Source organism: Manis pentadactyla, chromosome 12 (genome assembly GCF_030020395.1).
Source record: "Manis pentadactyla isolate mManPen7 chromosome 12, mManPen7.hap1, whole genome shotgun sequence".
Taxonomy (NCBI): Eukaryota; Metazoa; Chordata; class Mammalia; order Pholidota; family Manidae; genus Manis; species Manis pentadactyla.
In genome coordinates, this window is record NC_080030.1 from 101557136 (window position 1) to 101565312 (window position 8177).

Sequence of the window (8177 nt, forward strand, 5' to 3'; positions counted from 1 at the left end):
GTTCATTATTAACAAATATTTATGGTTTACACATTCTGTGCTCAGCTGTGTGCTGGATGTGAAAATGAAGGAATGGTAAAATAGAGGACTCCTCTTGAAGACCCACAATCTAATGGAATGCCCTTTCTACTCTATTGTTTATTTGTGGGGTTTTTTTGCCTAAATCCTACGAATTCATCCAGAAACTTGTGTCGACATCTTCCCAGGGGCCATCAATGATCACTCTAACCCACAGTGGCCTCACTTACTGGAATTCATCTGCACCTACAATCTTCTCCACTCATTTTGTTATTGTAACATTTATCATTTTAATATGTCAAAAGTTGCCACATTTTTTTAAAACAAATTCAGCCCTTAAGATTGGTTTTTGTTCATTACTGCCCCTGTAGTTTGTGTACACTGTCACCAGGAGACAGTAGCATGCCAAGAGGCACAACAGTTTGCAGCACCCAGACTTGGAAAGTATGGGTTTCTACCATCTTTTGTTAAATCTTGGATTAACCCTAATCTTAAACACAGCCATAATTAAAACACAAACCATAACAACTTCCCTGAATCATAATTTGGAAATGAACCTCTGTGAACAAATTATTTTCCATTTTTGGTTTTAGATGAAAAATCTTAATAACAAATCTTTCCCATCAAATTCTGCTAGCTTTCCATAAGGCCAAGGGCTCCCCTCCTGGTCCAATCCAGGCCTCCTGATGGTCCGCTTGCCCACTTGTCCAATATATTTTCCCACAGGCACAGTTTTATATTCCCTTATAAAAAAAAATAGTCTTATTTAGTCTACCACAGACCAGACTACAGAACAGAACATGAGGTGAGCAATAAATACCCACTGATTGATATGTGATTGGTTATTAATATAGGGGTGGTAGTTTCATTCGAGGTTACTGAAGGAAAAGAACATTTGTAAATAGCCAAGGGGACAACTTCAGAGAACCTCAGAATGTCACTGGAGAGACAAAATGGAGGGCAAGATTAATCAGTTCACTGGACTAATGAGAACTTCCTGTTCTCTTGTTTTGCATTGATAAAGGAAGGAATAAGAGCCAATGAGCAGGGAAAGAAGAGGCTTGGGACAGAGCCCTTCTCAGGAGAAACTCCCACATCCACACTGAAGGCACCAAGTCCTGCCTGTCTGGATGAGGACATCTCCACAGACTCACGACCATCAATCCCACCTAAAAAAATTACTTGGTTCTCTTTTACATGTATATGCTACAGAATATAAACTTGGGACTGTGCCCTCACCTTTTGCTGAGACCCCGAGACACTAGGCACCAACTAGCCCCATTCTGCAGGGGGTCTCAGACCACATAAGCAGGCCAGCAGAGATGGGGAAGGACAGGGAAAGTTTCCAGGCATCTCAAGCTTAGTGAGTGAGGCTCAGTGGGGAGCTCAACATTTTGGTGGAGTGGTCAGCATTTTAGCCTAAAGAGAGACAGAGATAATGGCACCATCTTAAAGAGACGTCACCCCTGGGGACTTGTGTAGGAGTGCCAGAAGGCCAACCAGAGGCAATGGCGGAGTCATACAGGGCCAGCCAGAGGAGATGCAGAGAACTGTCAGGTAGAAGACCCCCAGCACTGGGGAGGTTTCCAAAGGATCGGTGAAAGTGCCCCCAGGAGACTCATCTTTAAACATCTGCAAATTGAAACCATTCTGGTGGCAGTCAGGTTAACCATGCCCTCTAAACTCCTCCCTCTGCTCTAACCCTAGAAGGGTCCGGAGCCAAGGACAGCCAAGGCATGTCGGAGAGGACTCGAGATGGGAGACGGAGGTTGATGGAAAAAAGACAATGACAGTTACCACGCCTTCCTTCTGGTGGAGACCCAGGCAGAGCAGAGCGGCAGCTGCAGTGCTGAATACAACTCAAGAGTTTTGGTTATTACCCTTGACTGCACACGTTAATACCAGAACCACCTGTTTTGAGGGACTAAAGTGATCCCCAGCCTTTCACCGTCTAAGCGTAAGCAGATAAGCAATGAGTGTTGCCAAAAATTTCATTCAACACTAGGGGGAAAACTAGCCCCAGAGAGTGACTTTATAAAGGGGCAGTTATAAAAATACTAGTATTTTATAATTGTACCTGACATACCTGCTTTTAGGGTATTAGTTACATATATATAAAACAATATAGAAAAAAATAATTAAAACTATGAATTCAAATTCCTAATATCAAGAAAGAGCTAAAGCAGGAGGAGAAAAAAGTAAAAGGAGAAGACCCATTTCCTACCTACCAAGAATGTCTCCCTCTATTTTTTGTGTGCAAGGATCAGGCTAGATCCATATGTGCTGCTGCCAACCTGCTTCCTAGAAGATGCAGAAACTGACAGCTAAAAGGAATAAGCTTCCAAGCCCCCAGATGAAAACTATGCATAGAATTTTAATGTCTGTAGTCTCATGAGTTAAGTATCCTGTAATATATAGAAATGACATAATGCAAAGAGTGGGTGAATGTGCCTAACACTAGAGGCTCCAATGAAAGAATTTATTGGACAGCATAAGAGTGCAGGCGTTGAGAAAAACGCAGCACCAAACATGAGCAGAACTTGGGATTCAGATCCATGGTACATGGGTGTCAAGGAAACAGGAGCTGTTTGAATTATGGGGCTATAATTCCATTGAGGGATCCTGAGGACTGCATAAACCACTGGAGCCTACAAAAATTACTACCCCATATTTCAGTCACCAGCAGTTGTTCTGTGAGTAATTTACTGGCTGCCTTCACACAGTATGTCACGTCAAACTTCAGACTCTGCTTAGTTCTTTGCAATTCGATTTGCCTCACCTGAGAATCTGTCCCTTCGGGTAACCCGTCTTTATTGAGCATTTACTACATGTACCATGCTGTGGGAAGAAGTACGTTGTGTGGTGCCCTCTGAGCCCCCAGCTGCTGCAGACTTTGAACCCTTGGAGTTACCCAACACCAGAAATCAGACATCCTATGGCCAGCCAGCTCGGCAGCCCCGCCTGGGGAGCAGACACCCACCAGAACAACCAAAAGGACACAAATGTCCGGTGAGGATATGACTGTGAGAGCTCTGGGGTGGGGCTCCCAGATTGCACCCTCCTCAGGTCTCAGCGGTTCCCCAAGGCTCCCCTCATAGGAAAAAGCTGCTGCTTGGTGACTCAGGGAAGCCGCTCTTAAGGGGAAGGGGTCAGTGATGCCACACATCAAGCGTACGCACGCATCAGCCCCCAGCGCCTGCCTCGGAGCAGTTGCTGTGATGCCCTGTCCTTCCCAGTCATTTTCACTCCACGGCCATTTGCACCCCTTTAAGACACCTCTTTGCTGCCTTTCTCCCTTCAGTGCTAGAGTTACTTACCTGTGTAAGATGCCGACGGCGGAGAGATACTCCTTAACAGCGGGAGTCGTGTCAGGAAGATAAGGACCGCGCAGAACCTTACACTTGTTAGACTTCAGATCACACAGTCTGCAGACCACCATGCCTTTGACATTCAGGCTTCAGAAAGTCTTTTTAACCAGAGAAAGACATGTTTCCTCTTTTCTGTGTGAGAGAGGGCACTTCTGGAGGTGTCATGACCTGGAAACGTAAGTTAATCTTTGGTACTGCAGGAGCCGGAGACCAGTAGGGAGAGGCACAGGGCGCGGGAGGCCCCCCACATTGCTGGGCTGGAAGGACTCCCCCAGCTATGGGGTCCAAGCCACCTTATTTGTCTTTCTCTTATATTTGTCAGCAGCTATCTTTTATCAGAATTCTGTGTGTTCGTGTCTTATTTTCCACTGAGAGTATGGTTGGTGTCTGATTTATTGGCATATCACCCGCCGTATCAAAGAAATGAAAGACAACATCTTTCTCTTCAGCTCTCTCTCCTTGGGGGGAAACTGTGGTGAAATGAAGGCACTCAGCAGAATATCCAGGAAAAACCAACTACAATCTACCATTTGTTATCTATGTAAATGCAAGAGGCAAAGAGGCCAATACAAGTTTTTTGAAAAACAGCATCATTCCTGCAGGGTGGACGGACAGGTGAAACGATGTAACAAAATCGGAGTTTGGTGGGTGGACAGGGATGGCGGTGGAGGAAACAGGGCGGGCGAGGGAGGCAGGTTCTGGGCCACGGAATGCCTTTGGGGCCGCGCTTTACCCTGAGAGCTTTAGAAGCAGCACGGACGGGCTTTCCCTTTTTGAATGGCTTGGCAGCAAGGTGGAGATGGTGGTCGTGGTCGTGGTGGTCTTGGTGGTGGTAATGATGGTGGTCTTGGGGATGGTGTGGGGGTGATGTTGGTGGTGGTAATCGTGATGAAGGCAGTTGTGATGAAGATGATGGTGACAGTGACAGGACCTACCTCAGGGTTGTTGTGACGGTCACGTAAGTTATATGCAGGTTGCTAAGAACACAGTGCTCGGCCCTGTGACTTACCTAGTTGATTTTGTTGATAAACTCTTTTCAAGACTATGAGAATCCACAAGGCAGGAGGTGGAGTCGGCTTACAGAGAAGTGGCATCAGTCACAGGGAGGGATGAAAGGAGGTTTCAGCAGGAAGGCGTCCTAAAGACCAGCCTGCAAGAGCCCTCGGTCCGTATGTGAGGATGTTAAGCGGCTCGGTCAGGGGGTCACTGGCTCGAGGGCACCTTAGAGACCATGAAACGCACAAATGCTGGGCGCTACTCATCTCCATTCTCTCCTCAGCCCACTTACATGCACAGTTCCTTTGGGGGCCGTGTCCTCGCTCCTTCCCCTTTCACAACTTGCAGTCCTGCCTCTCCCCCTGGGATCCCAGACTAGTGTGGCTAGAACCAGACACGGCTTTCCCCACAAACCAGTCCCCCTTCTTGCACTGCCTGCCTCTGACAGCAGCTCCGCCGTGTCCCCAGTCTCCCAGGGTCACCTCCACCATCTCCCCCCACCAGGGCTCCCCCATCCGGGAGTCTCAGCATCTCCTTGTGCCCTGTGGCTGCCATCTCCCTGTCCCAGTCCCACGACACCCCTGCCCTGCTGACTTCACGCTGCAGGATCAAGGCCGCCCTGCCGCGGCTAGTCCTGCATCCAGGCTGCCATGACATAAATCTTATGTAAACTCCTTTCTCATGTTAGTCCCCTGCTCAAAAACTCTGCTCTCTCCCGAAGGGCTGCCTTCCCTCAGTCTGGCCTTTCTCCCCACTTACCCCCCCCTATACCATGCCACCAGGGAATCTGGACTATTTGACACCCCAGAGCAGTCCTTGAAATCCGCGTGCTTTGCCTTTGAATGCACCAGGTTAGTTGGAGGGAGGTGCATGAGGGCAGAGAAGGAAGCAGCAGGGCTTCCACGCAACAGGCACATGGACACAAAAGGGCAGGGAAGGCGCCCGGGGCTGCTCGCAGCCACACACAGCCCTTCCTGCCCCTTCCAGCTGCCTATGATGTGGTTTTAATCCAGGGTTTACCCGGATGCAAGTTGAGCATGAGTTACCCTGTGTACTGGCCCAGGCCAAACACACCCCGGGTAGGTACACCTCCAATCCTGCCGGCCCCTCACCTGGAAATGACCCCTCAGCCTTCACAACAACAACACTGTCACTCGGAGAGACGGGACTCTGAGGCCCACAGGGCAGCCCAGTAATCACTGTGACCAAGGAGCTGGGCCTCTTTCCTCTGTGCTAAGTTCTCTTTCATCTGAAGGGAAAGCGTTTCTAACCTTGGCAGGCTTTGTTTTGTTTTTAAGTCTGTGGCTAATGGGAACCCGCCCAGCTGGGAAGCGTTTAATGGTGACACTGGCAGAATCTGCAAACAAAATAGTCCCTGAAAGAGTGAGACCAACTGGTCTGTCTCTCCTCCAAAAGGAAAAGAAAAGAAGGACAAAAATAGGAAAAATCGGGTCATGGAATATGTGTTACAATTGACAGCAGAATATTTCTCTTAGCACCTCTGAGAGCGTAATTCATGGGGAAGGCGAGCAAGCCCCTTCCTTCTGATGTTTCCTAAAAGCGGAGCAAAATTTCCCTCAGGAACAGAAATTAAACTTGAGTCCAGGAGCCCCACACACGTTCTAGAAGGGTCTGGAACCAGCTTAAGTTGAATTAGGTATAGATTTGCCCCAAAGTATTTCCAATTAGGGTCTATGTTAATAAGCATGGCTGAATAGTTGGGATTTAAAGTGAAAAGGGAATCTAAAAGGATAAAAACTGAACTATTATCTCTAGAATGTGGAATTAGGAGGTTCTCTCATTTTCCACTTAGCAGATGTTCCTATGTATTGGGGAGTTTGGAATTTTGTGTGTTACCTTATCATGATTTGCTCTAAATGATTAAGAAGCTAATATATGATAACAGTTGGTCAAATCTGTAGACAGGATTTCAAACATTTTGATTCCCTCTAGCAATCCTGATATGCTCTTAGGCTCCACTGTCCTTACAGGTTCATTGCCACATACATATGTGGGAAACACATTGTATTTCAAAACCTCCCTTTGAATCTCTGGCCCCAAGACATGACTGGAGCCTTACTTGGCCACCTTGCCCTAAGTTACGTCCCCAAGCCTCTTTCCTCATCTGTAAAATGGGAATAGTGATAACTTCATTGAAGATGCACAAAAACCAACTGAAACAGTATGTATAGGAGGGGAAACTTGTCTGTCACCAGGCCTGGTAGGGAGAGTGAAGGTCTTAACTTGTGTTCTGCTCCCACCCTCTCCTCCTCTTCTTGGGTGCCTATTGCTCCTGGCAAGAAGCAGTCAGGACAGGGTTAGATGGCATATTCAAAGACTTGTTTTTCTACTTAAAAAAGATTCATTTGAAATTCTATCAGAAAGTCATATGCCTACAAAATTCATTACTTCTGTTCTAATTATACAAGAGCTTTACAACTAAAATATCCTCCCAATCAGCTAAGAGACCACCACTTATCAGTATATTAGATGCAAAAAATTCAGACTTTCCCCATGGTTGTAAAGTTTAAACATTCAAATTTGCAAAAGAGAGCAAACTGCAATAAAGACATTCACAGCAAGCTATTTCATATCCATTAGTTATCATTTACACATCAAACACAGCATTAAGACCAAATATACAGAATTTCCACATTTATATACAGTAATGAACATAATGCACAATTCAAATCTATGTTACAATCAAGTGTACAAGTTTAAATATGGCTTTATAAACTACTAACAACTGTGCTAAAGTAACTCATAGGTCCAGAAATAAACACTGGAACGCCACCTCCACTTTGAGGCCCTCATTCAGCAAGATGCTATTCATTGTGTTTGCAAAACAGATGGTGCAGGTAAATGTTTCCAAGTAGTGTCCATCCATCACCCGCAAGCAGCTGAAATGTGGGTTCGAATTATACAAACATTGGTCTTTCCTATCTCAGATATCTGAAAATAAATCTGCATATCTTCCACACATTTAGAGACATAGGGTTATAAACAAATAGAAGAAAAGATATAATCGTGACGATGATACAGTCATTGTCAGGAATTAGCAAGACGTGCTTTTCAGTTTGGTACTGAAATTCTCCAGTAATACATCCTGCCTTTGCATCACTTTTTTTTTCTCCTTTCATCATGTTTTGCTTCGATCAGTGTTCTGTGAAATCTTTCAGGAATTTTCCAAACATTCTAGATCAAGTGGTCCCCAAAACAGAATTAAAATGAGCTCTTGTAAAGGTGACATCTAATTATCCATTCTTCTCTTCCCCTAACCCAAGATGCTTGTTTTAAGCGAAGATGAATGAATACCTTGACCTGAAAGCATGCATGTGCCTACTGTACAACCACTTCACCACAAATGTCACATACACATTGTCTCATCAGCTGCCGCCTTTGAGGTGCCACCCCTAAATATCCCCGGCCCCATTCTCTAAACTCTATTAAGCACAGAAGAATATTCTTTGTAAATTCCTGTGTTTGCCACGTTTTTAACATACATACTGTATCAGTAGGGCAGTTTGTGTGTGTGTGTGTGTTTGTGTTAAAAAATAAATACGCTGAAGGGTGTTTATGCTCAGGAAGTTTTACCGACGTGGTGAAGAGCACCTCCAAAGGTTTAGAGACCACTGCCTAAACAGGGATGACCTGGGGTGTCTCCAAACATTCGAAGGACTTCTAGAAAACAAATACACAGTACTCTGCACATGCTTTGTTTATAAAATGGACACTAAATGCCACACAGTTGAGAGACAAGAAGGAAGTTGAGTATCAAAGGCGGAACACGCTGGG